Below are 13134 nucleotides of genomic sequence, written 5' to 3'. Positions count from 1 at the left end.
ATGCTTATGCATGCATTTCATCCTTCAACTTTCACTTAATCACATTGTACTTTCGAAGCTGAAACGAAATATAATGTTGCAGCAGATTAGTGAGTATCCTACTCAACCTTTTTCCATTCACCATCTTGGTAGGCCTGTAACTTGCATTCCATTAACATAGAAATGAAAATAGATGCATTAATAGACATGTAATCTTAATCGGATAAGAAATCTAACCATTTCTTACCAATCCCTTTCAAAGGTACTACCTTTGTCTACACATCAGCATCAACATGTGAATCATTTTGAGACACATCACTCATGGAATCTTCCTTTCCATTTCTGCCATCTTCTCTTTCCACTTTCTTCAGCTTTAGTGGAAGCATTGCTGGATTCAATTTCCAACATTTTGCAGCAAGGTGTCCTTGCTTATGGCAGTAAGTGCACTGCATGTGCATCTTCTTGACAGCATGATTTTCCTTTTCTAATGGACCTTTGGCTACTTTCTCCTTTCCTTCAAAAGTTTCCAGTATGTGGCCATTCTCTTCCAACATCTAGAAACATTATGGTTATCCAAACCAAAAAAGGAACATGCAACTCTTTTCCCATAGATGTGTGGAAACTTATCATTCTTTGCATAGTCAAAAGGAAAATGTTTAGAACCATATTTATACCTGTCTCTTTCACCTTTATTTCCTTCATGAGGAGGTGAATTGAGTGAAGAAGTAGCTCCCTTTGGAACACCATCAATCTCTTCAAGGCTATCAGAGTCTCCCCAACTCTCTGGTTCAAGTGTGTGCTTCTGAACACCTACATCCTGCAAATGATGTTTCAAGCCATTGCATTCCTCTTGAATACAACCTTCACACTTCTGAGGTAGGGGACATGAAATGAAACTCCTTCTTGGGACTATTTCAATGGTCTTCATGGCAGCTTTGGAATTCTCTCCATAAGACTACCCATAGCCAAGACCCAAATACTTAGGCCTTTCCTCAACCATTATTGGTTCAAAAATACCTTGTGCATGCTTTCCCAAGCCTTTTCCTTCATAGCCCATCTTCGACATTAGCTTGGAACCTATGCTTTTAGTATGTTTTTCAAAAGAACCAATACAAGAATTCTCAGAAGAATTTGAAGACAGACTGGAATGGATTACCTCTTCTTCAGGCTGATACTTGACTAAGGCTTCTTGGGCAACAAAGAGCTATGACTCCAGCTCATGCATCCTCTTTAGGTTCATATTTGCAATATGAAGTTGCCTCTCCATTTCCTGCAATTTGTCAGAAAGCAACTACTTCTCTTCCTCCATGGAATTCAACTGCTCTCTAAGCATGCTACTCTTCCTTCCATCCTCATACATTTCTCTCACCATATCCATCATGATGAACAAATCTTACTTCATGTCTTCATCAAAGACTTTTGTAAAGAAAGGAGAATTTGAGGACTCACTTGAAGAAGTTTTCATTATGTCAATGAACAAAGAACTTTAAACATGAATAACAAAGAGCTTTATTCAAGCAACCTTTTGCAACAAACCTCTTATGATTCAAGGACTGCTTTGAGGTCCTTTGGGATAGAAGAATGCCTTCAGCCTTTCTCCTTCTTGTCCTTCCTGGACTAAGCTATCAATATCTTTCCCTTCACCTCTGCAAACTCAACAAATAGTCAATTTGAAAACAAGCATATAATCAATTAGACAATCAATCCTTGACTGCCCAAACACCTTTCAGACAAGCAATCTCTGCTCTATCAATCAAGCATTCTGATATAACCTTCTTAAAGGTGTGGTTAATCAATCTTAAGCTCTGATACCACTTGATCTGAAAATGGGGCTCTTAGGCTTCTTGTCTAACTTACAAGAACCTCTCCCACTCCCAAAGCTTTAAATATTCCCAAGTCTTATTGATTAACCAATGCAGAATTAATAAGTGCTTGATAATATGGGTGTATGCTTGTACTTGTTTTAAACTGATTATATGCTTTAAAAATCTGCTATTTTAGCTGATATGTAAATGTGCTTAAACATATATATATATATATATATATATATATATATATATATATATATATATATATATATATATATATATATATATATATGCATATAACAGTGAATAATGCAGTAGTAAAACAAACACATAAGACAACATTTTAATTAGTAGTTCACCCACAACCCTTGGGCTACATCTCCGTGAGCTCTAGTCAACTACACTAGGCTTTCTGGGATTATGGTATTAGTCCTTTTTACAAGCTCTTGGCTCAACTCCTACTGTTTTTACACAAAAACAGTGGGTTCAGACACCACATTATTCCCTCTAGCTCTTGAAGCTTTGGCTCTTGGCTCTTGGTTCTAGCTCTTGGCTCTGACTCTGGCTCTGGCTCTCTGGCTCTTCAGCTTTGGCTTCTTTTTACCCTCTATCACTTCACAACCCTCTTTGCTTTTCACTTGGCTTCCAAGTGACTCCTTTGGCTTCTCTTTTGCTTTTGTGCTGCCTCTTTTGCTTCTGCACTGCCTCTTTTTCCTTGGCTTTCAGCAACAAACCCCCAATGATCAGCAACAACAACTAACAACCCCTCAGTAGCCATCAACAACCTGTCTCTGTTGTTCTGTGGCTTTTTAATCCAAATCGACAATGTTGGTTCATCATCCCTCTCAGGATCTCTGTCTTAAATCCACAGTCCACTCAAATCCAAATCCCTTCTTTGAGCGTTTGCCATCATTTCTAAACGTGCTCGGGGATGAATGCCACCTATTCTGTAACGGAATGGGTCATCAGAACTTGAAATCCTTCACGTTGTAAAAACACGGAAAAATATGTAGAAAACACTGTCCCGGACTTCAAATTTTCATAATCCAGCTTTATATCCCTATTGGGTCTGCCTGTGAGTCTCCATCAGATGTCGCAAGGGCCTTGTTCCAAGGTTTCCCTTTGTATTTTTAAAAATACGTTAAAACTATGAGATCACTGCAAAATGGCTCATGATGGATATCAAAAATCATGTATTTTCATTTCGAAACCCTTCCGGGTCTGGTTTTCATCGCATTGCGCTTCTCCTTTGTATTTCGTTTAATAGCGAAATATACGAAAATACATAAGAAAATGCCTTTCGGCGGATTTCAAAATATATTAAACCTGGTTCATATTGCCGTCGGGTCTGGCCATCCCATCGCATATATACCATATAACATATCTCTGCTCCTTTGTAATGCGCTGATGCGATATTGCGATGTGACAAGTCGCAACCGTAGATCACACAAGCTCGAGACCTTCCCATATATCATGGTTTATGTCAACGCCAATTGTGATCCACCAATATCGGTGATCGCGGTATCGCATCGGCTCGATCCCATCGCATGTTATGCCTCTAATTTCCTCCGCCTATCACCACTGATGCAATATGCCTATCGGATTTGGACCATTGATTGGCCAGATCCGACGGCTCCTGTGCAAACACTGTTTAAGCCTTTGATAGGCCTCATTTCCACCATTTCTTCATATTTTTAAGTCCTGATAGTGTAATCCGAATTGTTAAGAGGTCCTTCTTTTGCACTAATTTTGACCGTTTCGAGGATTTTGAAGACTTAGATGGTTTCTAGGACCCATTTGAAAGGGATTTTTCTCCTTTTTCCAAAAGGATATCGACAACTTCATTTTATGATAACTTCATTTTCGTATATGCGCAAATTCTATATATAGAAATTATGCATATACAGAAATTGTACATATACGCAATATATGCGCATATCATTCGTATATGCGCAATTTTTGTAAATGGAATTTACATCTACCGTATATGCGCAACTTCCGTATATGCACATAACTTCCATATATGCGCAACTTCCGTATATTCGCATATCTTCCATATATGCGTAAATTTCTTATATGTGCATATCTTCTGTGTATGCATATACGGAAGATATGCGCATATACGGAAATTGTGCATATACGGAAGATATGCACGTATCTTTCGTATATCCCTAACTTTCTTATATGTGCATATCTTCCGTATATGCACGTCGTTTATGTATCTGCATCGTATATGCGCAAATTCCATATACAGAAATTGCGCATATACGGAAATTGTGCATATACGGAAGATATGCACATATCTTCCGTATATGCACAATTTCCGTATATGCGCAATTTCTGTATATGGAATTTGCGCATATACGATGCAGATACATAAACGACGTGCATATACGGAAGATATGCGCATATAAGAAAGTTAGGGATATATCTTTCGTATATGCACAATTTCCGTATATGCGTAATTTTATATATGGAATTTGCGCATATACGATGCAGATACATAAATGACATGCATATACGGAAGATATGCACATATAAGAAACTTAGGGATATACAGAAGATACGTGCATATCTTCCGTATATGCACAATTTTCGTGTATTCACATATCTTCTGTATATGCACAATTTCCGTATATGTGCATAGAAGATATGCACATATAAGAAAGTTAGGGACCCTGCTACACGAAAAACGAGAAATACATGGAAAAATGTGACTGCAATAACATTTTTTCATGTACTTCTCATTGTTCGTGTAGCAGAGTGTATTGAAAGTACGCAACAAGGGTACTCCTTGGATGAGGAATTAAATTTTGCATACAAAGAGTGCCCCCACTTGAAATTTGAGCAAAAACATATGGAAATAAGTTGAAAATATGAGTTTAAAAAATAGTTTTTCTTTTTTCCCTCTAAAATTTGATGATGTTATCTAATTTTATTTTATTATTTCCACTATTATATTATAATATTCATTATGAGGCTCATTTTAGACCTCAAAATTTCTCTAATGTGAGGTGAAGTGACCCAACATAGTCATTTATTTGGAAGCATGCACACAAGTTCAATGCAACATAAAAAAAATGGGTCATGTCATATGTAGAAGCCACTACTTACATCATGTTCAAACTTCAAAATAACTCATATAATTCATGCTATTTTCCACCATTAGGTATGGGAGGGTCATTATTAGTACATATTACATATGTCAATGCCCAAGAAGAGAAGTGGTTACCAAGAAAGGCCATTAAGGAGTAGGTGTAGAGATATATAGTATGGTTTGGCATGTGAGTTCATAATTTGCATTACACAATCAAGCGAGGTTATTAAAGATATTCATTAACATGAGCACGTTTGAAAATGGAGGAGCACATATGCTTTGATATACCCTTTCCTTCGTACTATTTCTTACGACCACTTTATTTGGATTTTTTTCAAACTTCATTTCATTGAGTCCTTTTTTATCCATATGAGTTTCATTAGATAAAAATTCAAATAATTTCATTTAGTCCTTTTATAAGTGATGCATTTCCTCGCATAGGACTTAGGGTAATGGCCTCATTATGAGGGGGAAATTACTCAAGCTTTGCCTTGGCTTTTTATTTTTTATTTTATTTTATTTCCGTTTTAATTTGCATCTTTCTCTTCCTCCCCACCTTTTTTTATTTAGTTAAATTGAGCTTCACCTTATAATCCTTCCTTAATGGGATTATGATGCCTAAACCTTTTTGTGACAGGTGACAACAACCATGAAAGCGACAATGGGAAATGGGAAATATGGAAAGTGTTAAGTATGGATTGTGATATGGGCATGCTACCCATTTGAAATCCCCTTAATAGTATAACTCAAACAAATAGTGACAACACTTATCTAGAAGATATTGATCATCACCAAGGAAAAACAAGGAAAAAGGCACAAATTTAGAGCATCACTATCCATTATCTAACTCAAAGAATCATCAACACTTAATGACAAGTACATAAGGCATTAAAACTCAATATGAGGTGAGAAAATAATGTAATTCATGTATGTTATGCACTATATCCATCAAATGCGAGTGAACTAAGAAAATGTGGGAGGAATCTTTGGTTAACAATTGGTGGAGAATCACAAATATCATCTGTGGAACTATTATTTGAGATAAGAGTCACTTGAGAAAAATATCATATAGTTACCACTAGATGTCAAGGGATAACATATAGCTCCAAAATTGGGACACATGCTCATGGTAAAGTGCATGAGAACACCTACAATCTATGGAACTCCAAAACTTTCATTCTATATCAATAAACTAATCATGCTATATCTCACCATAAAACCATTAGTAAAAAAAGGCAAGGTAATATGATCATAATGGTCTATGAAAAATGAAAGGAAATACAACAAAAATGTTAGATGTAAGTAAGAGTTCATGAAATCAAACAATAATTGAAAATAGCAATGTAAAAAATCACAATCAAGATACATAAAATGAAGCACAGAAAATGACCTATACAAAAAGAGGAGTTTGCACTTTCATAAAACAACTCCAAGTGCTCAAAATAATATGTATCATACCCTATGGAATATGGTTGGAAATTTCCATGAGAAGGTTGTAATAAATCAACCCTCGATGGTTGGAACAAATATGTAAAGATATCCTCTTGACGTTGCCAAAAATATGCATCATTCGTGTATATATATGGCTAGAGTGATAATGAATTTTTTTGTTTGAAAATGATGGCTATTCTTAAAACAACAATTTTGCAATCTTGGCTTTAGAATCACCATCAATATCAAAAATGTGATTCCCGTCAAAATGAAAACAACTCGTTTCTCATTTATGCATCCCAATATGAGAAAATATAATCAATATTTTCAATCTCATGGTCACCATGTTAATCATCAAATTAGAAATTGACCAAACCCAATAGTTTATTTTAATATTCTTTACTTTCCAAATCATAAAAGGATGCATCGCATAATTCAAAAACCTTGAAATTAGTGTATCTCACTAAACCCTTCTCTTAATGCAAAGGAGAGATGGAATCGTTTCATCATGAGTGACTGCAGGTATAGGTACACCAACAAACATGAGAAGATGATGAATGGGATGAGCGAAGGGAGCACATGGAGAAGGACAGGTTCACCAATAGACGAACGAATGAAGCATGCGAAATGGTCGAACACGGCGAACATGCACCTTCATGAACAAATGAGCCTATCAAGCCTTCCAACATGCAAGAAAGAAACAAAATGCTAAAGCTTCATCAAGCAAACCAAGGATCATCGAACACTCTGCGCACTTCGCCATGCAGAGGTGAAGTTATGATACACCGTGAAGACATCCATCACCCAACAACACTATAGCTCGACATGCACTACAGTAGCAACAACAGGGAATGAGTCGATGGGCTCTAGGACCTCAACAGAGATTGATCTCGCACCCTAGAAGAAATATGGGACTAGCGGCACCATTTGGTGGAGGAAAGATAAATAGTTGAGCATGAAACACCTAGGGCAAGGTTTGTCAACACTTTGTGCTCACACATAGGTTGTGAGTAGTGCGTTCACCTCATGGTACTTGCATTGGAGAGTTTGGAAAACCTTATGCACATGCATTCAACATTGGGCTCTGTTCGTGGTGAGATGGTCTTCCTAAATCTTGTATTCCTTCAATGTACTTTACACCTTTACAAAAAATTGCTAGTATTTGGTGTTTATTTCCTCTAATGATCACTTTTATCCTTTTTTATACTCATGAAAAATATGATGTAGACTCTTTGTGAATCGATATTTTAGTTATGGTCAACCTATGATCTTTAACTTTTAATCTTTATTAAGTTGTAACCCTCTTCTTCTTTTTCAAATGAAACTTTAAATATTTTACCTTTTTAATAATTTAAAATAACTTTATTAACATTATCAAAATAAAACAACCGAGCAAAATTTAAATGTTTTTTATATTTATTACACTGAGTGGATGTAAATACTACCCATTACAAACCTCACATATTAAATTAAAATTTACTTAAAAATAAAATTAGTTATTCCATAGTGAGCTCTTATATTACACATGTTGAATATGAAATTATCATTGATGTCCTATCTTTCCTCCTTTTCTTTAACTTTTAATATGAATATATTTTTAAATTATTTTCCCAAATCTCAAACCATATCACTTTGAACATCTTTTGCGATTAGTCACTATCAACATTAATATGGACTTTCGAACTCTACACACCATTTTTGTATTTTGTCTCTATAGTCACCATTAACATTAATTTAGAATTAAAACAAAGCTCCAATCTAGTTGGTTGAAGTTTGGAGATATCAAAGCTCCAATCTAGTTGGCTAAAGTTTGGAGATATCAAAGCTCCAATCTAGTTGGCTGAAGTTTGGAGATTTCTGGAATGTATTGAACTTAATTCCAGTATTACAAAGAAAGTAAAAATAAGGAAATATACTTTAATTTAAAAAGAAAGAGAGATTTTTATCTAGTAAATATCATGGTTAAATGCACAAATATTAGAAGATATACACAAAGTTTTATTAAAAACATTATAAAAATCCAAAATGGAAAAAATGTTAATACCAAGTACAAAACGTGAAGGGAAGAAGGCTGTCGAGCAAATTATGTGAATCTTGTGAAAAAAATTAACAAATACAGTTTGAATTTCCCCTAATCTTAGTTAACAAACCAGTGCAATGAAAGAATCACATGTGACCGTGTAAGAAATAAAACCCGACTGTTAACCCTCCAATGGGAGAGTCGATGAATCTCGTGGATCGTCTGAGCACCCATGGGGAAAAGTGCAGTTGGTGATGGAAGAAAACAACCCATTTGTCAATAGAGTAACTCCAAGACCATCGGGTGACGACAACAGAGACGTAATTGTGAACTGGTGAGCCGGAGATGGCACTGGAGGGATCTGGTTATATGAAGGAATTGGATTGCCCCAATTTGCAGACCACGGAGCCGTCGAGAAACGAGGGCGTGATTGGGTGTGTTGGCCCAGAGGCAGCATTATGAACACAAACTAAATATAATAGCCCAGAGGCAACATTATGAACAAAAACTAAATATAAACAAAGTATAGTAACTCATCACCTCAATGGGACCAACACTCGCATTTCGCTCCACCAAATCTGATAAATCATTTACATTGAGCTTCGTCAACAAGTTAAGGCTGGTGATGGTTGATGAGGGAGACATCTGTAAGTCATCCGTGATAGCGAAGGTAACCATCTCCTTCACATAACCTTCCCCGCTGCTTCCACCTCCACTAGTTAGTGATATTTCCCATGGAAGAATTCTTCAAGCATCGTATACAACATATTTTTGCCACAGCATCGTATATGGAAAGGTAAGATCAATGACTGAGATGAGCAGTGGGGGTAGGAGTGTACTAGTTTCTTAATCCTGGCTGAAGTCCCGCACTCCATCACAGCTATTGATCTCATAGTCAAATTTTGGAATCACAGTCAACTACGGGGTTAGGACTGCCATTAACCCATGCGTGAGTTAAAGTCCATAGACCGTAGGATCTAATGCCTTCGTCATCCAATGGATATCGGATTGGAATAAGCGGAGAATGCAATCCAGAAAGCCAGACCCAAAAAACTATAAACCGCAACCTAGAATGCTATCATCCCGAAGGGTGGTAACGTCGCGCAAGTTCTCACGCGATGATGCGACAACTATAGGATTGAGAACCAGATCGACGGTCATGATTTTATTGCTAATCGCATTTTGCAGAAGTCAAGGACTGAAGGGTGTGTAAACACTATGATATGTGATGAAGCGAGATTGCGATATTGCGATGAGCCAAATATGTGATATTGTGATTAACTGAGAATGCGATGAAGCATCAACTATTGGATCGAAGGATGAAATGGACAGTGGAGATTAAAGAATAATGGAAAGACTTGGGAGAGAGCGGACCCGAGAAGTTTATGGAGGCGGGTTTATTCTATTTGAGATTCGGCCTTAGGCGTTCATGGTCGAGTTTCCATGTATTTCCAGTGTATTCCGATAATTTGTATTGTCCTGGGTTTTTAGGCAAAAGAGCCAATTAAATGCTTTCGATAGATTTGTGGGCCCATAACCCATAGGTCTAGGATTGATAGATTGTAAATGAAAGGGATATTTCCTTCGTGCGATTTTTCCTTCATCAAAGTGGTATCAGAGCAGGGAAAGGTTTTCCTGCGTAAAAGAGATTTCGTGTAGAAAAAGGAGTGCAAGAAGAAAGAGAAGGAGGTACAATTGTGTTAAAGCATGGCGAGTTTATGGTCTTTACTATCGTACAGATGGCGGCAGCAGAAGGTGAGAAGACTTGCAGCAAACCTAGAGCAAGGAGTGCTCAATTGGTTCCAGAGGAGAGAACTAGAAGGATGTCGAAAGACTAAGCTTAGAGGAGAAATCTTGGTGAGGTATCATGTAGCAGAGAAGACTGTTACTATAGAGGATTGATTGCAGCTCACAGAAGATCATGAAAGCAGTTCCACTAAGGAAGTGGGTAGAATTGCTATGGGATTAAGGAGAAGCATATGGCTAGGACGTCATAAATTTTTGTGCCTCGGGAGTCTGATGCAGGAGCATCTGAGCATTCATCGTTAAAGGAGGAATCCAAAGTGGAGAAAGGAGGAGACATGGACAAACGAGCAAAACAGGGGACAAATTCTGTTAAAACCGAGCTAAATGATGGAATGGATAAAGTCTCTAGAAGACTTATTTAATGTAATCTACCATATGTATGCATATAGAGAGATTTAGGGGTTTTTGAGTGATTTGTGAAAGGAAATCATGGAGAGGATTTGATCGGATCCTTCCAGTGATCCGATCCAATGTTTTGTTATAAATGATGAACCTGCGTGTTCTAGGATATATAGGGATATAGAGAAATATATAGAAATTCATGTAACCAGATTGTAGAATCAATGTAGTCGAGAGGGGAAAGTGTGACTAAGGCTGAAATGCCTTAGATTGTAATCTAATTCTGTATAATGAATATACGTGTGTTATGTGGATTTCTGTGTGTCTGAGTAATGTTTACTTATTGTTTATATGATAGAGTTAATTCTCATGTTATCGGATTGTTGGTCGACCATCGATCACTATAAGGATCGATGGCGATCCAAAGATATCATAGTTAACTGTCATATGGAGTGATGACAGTGTGGATGCAGAGTATGGCTGGAAACCTGTGTGTAGCGTAATTCCATTAATGGCGAAGGAAGAATGATGGGAGAACCATCGCAGCTGTCGATGGAAAGGTAAGATCAATGACTGAGATGAGCAGCGGGGTAGGAGTGTATTGGTTTCTTAATCCCGGCTGAAGTCCCGCACTCCATCACAACTATTGATCTCATAGTCAAATTTTGGAATCATAGTCAACTGCGGGGTTAGGACTACCATTAACCCATGCACGAGTTGAAGTCCGCAGACCGTAGGATCTAAGGCCTTCGTCATCCAACGGATATTGGGTTGGAATAGGCACAAAAGTAAATCCAGAAAGTCAAACCTGAAAAATTGTAAACCGCAACCTAGAATCCTATCGACTCCGATGGGCGGTAACGTCGTGCAAGTTCTCGTGCCATGATGTGACAACCGTCAGATCAAGAACCAGATCAACGGTCAAGATTTGATCGCTAATCGCATTTCGCAGAAGTCAAGGGCTGAAGGGTGTGGAAACACTGCGATATGTGATGAAGCGAGATTGCAATGAGCCAAATATGTGATATTGTGATTAACCGAGAATGCGATGAAGCATCAACCATTGGATCAGAGAATGAAATGGATGGTGGAGATTGAAGAACAATGAAAAGGCTTGGGAAAGAGTGGACCTGAGAAGTTTATGGAGGCGGGTTTATTCTATTTGAGATCCGGCCTTAGGCATTCATGGTCGGGTTTCCATGTATTTCCAGTGTATTTCGATAATTTGTGTTGTCCTGGTTTTTTAGGCAAAAGTGCTAATTAAATGCTTCTAATAAATTTTTGGGCCCATAACCCACAGGTCCATGATTGATAGATTGTAAATGAAAGGAAGATTGCCTTCGTGCGATTTTTCCTTCATCACATTTGAACTTGGGTGGGGAGGGTAACAACCGTTTTCTCACAACCACTTGAACTACCTCCAACTAATAGTAGTATTATCTACTTAAAATAGAAGTCAAGTAGATCATTTCCCCTTGATATGGGTAGGTAAGTTGCTCCGTAAATGGAATTTCATTAATCCCACATCAAACCAAATCTTTGAAAGCATGGCCTTATGTGTATGTTGCATAAATTTAACCTGAATATGTAGTTCACAAATGATTTAAGGAATTAACTGTGTAATCATTGATAGAAAAGCATAAATATCATAATTTTTTTAATAACGAATAATTTAAAATCAGATCAAGAACTAGAATACACAAATGTTGCTCTACTATATGTCCATTTCTATATAAAAATAAAATGACATTATAAAAAATAATTGTGTTTGAAGTTGTAAGAGCATTGTGTAGAGTTGAATATTATGAAAAGAACAATGACAACTCAAAAACAATATCTATATATATATATATATATATGATCAAATGTAATTAATGAGTTCATTTCAAAGTTAACCTTATTCACAACAAATGAGGAAACTAAATCCCATTATTCCTATAAATCAACCAATTAAGTGTATTGATGATGATGTTGACTTCATTTGCTTTTATTCCCTAGAATGAATGATGAGCATGTCAATTTTGACAACAAGAATATTTTTCCCACATGGATGTAAAAATTGAAACTAAAATGTTAACGGTAGTTGAATGTTAATTTATCAGAAACACATCATGGATTAGATGTTTATGGAAGAATGAAGGCACATTGTAAATCAAGTGCAAGTTGCAGTCCCATAGGAAGGTGTAATAGTCACAATATGTAAATTAATTACATGTGAGGAGTATACTTAAAGCGAATTTGGAGTTAGTGATACTAAAAATTCATTTATTTATTTGATATAAAAACATCTTAGTTATTTATTATATATAAAAACATGTTAAGAGCATGTGTTTCCTCCTAAGAGGTCACAGGTTCAAAACCAGAGGGGGGTAGAGTATGTATGCCTTCGTAGACTTAGCAGTCAGGGGGTTCGAGTATGTATGCCTTCGTAGACTTAGCAGCAGTCAAATCGCTACGCGGAGGTGGGTCCATTGTCCCACAAACAAAGGAGTCTAATACACCAATTTGGTGTTGGCTTGGTTGTGACCTTAAAAATGGATATTATTATTATTATTATTATTATTATTATTATTATAAAATTTAAGAAAGAGGTTTTTCAATTTAAACTTATTGTTTTGGAAAAGCATGTTAATATTTTAAGTTATAAAGAAATG

The sequence above is a fragment of the Pinus tabuliformis genome, chromosome 4_1, assembly GCF_031772625.1.
Source record: "Pinus tabuliformis cultivar Carrire ecotype Pingquan chromosome 4_1, CPIR1, whole genome shotgun sequence".
Taxonomy (NCBI): Eukaryota; Viridiplantae; Streptophyta; class Pinopsida; order Pinales; family Pinaceae; genus Pinus; species Pinus tabuliformis.
Note: the sequence above shows the minus strand (reverse complement) of the source record.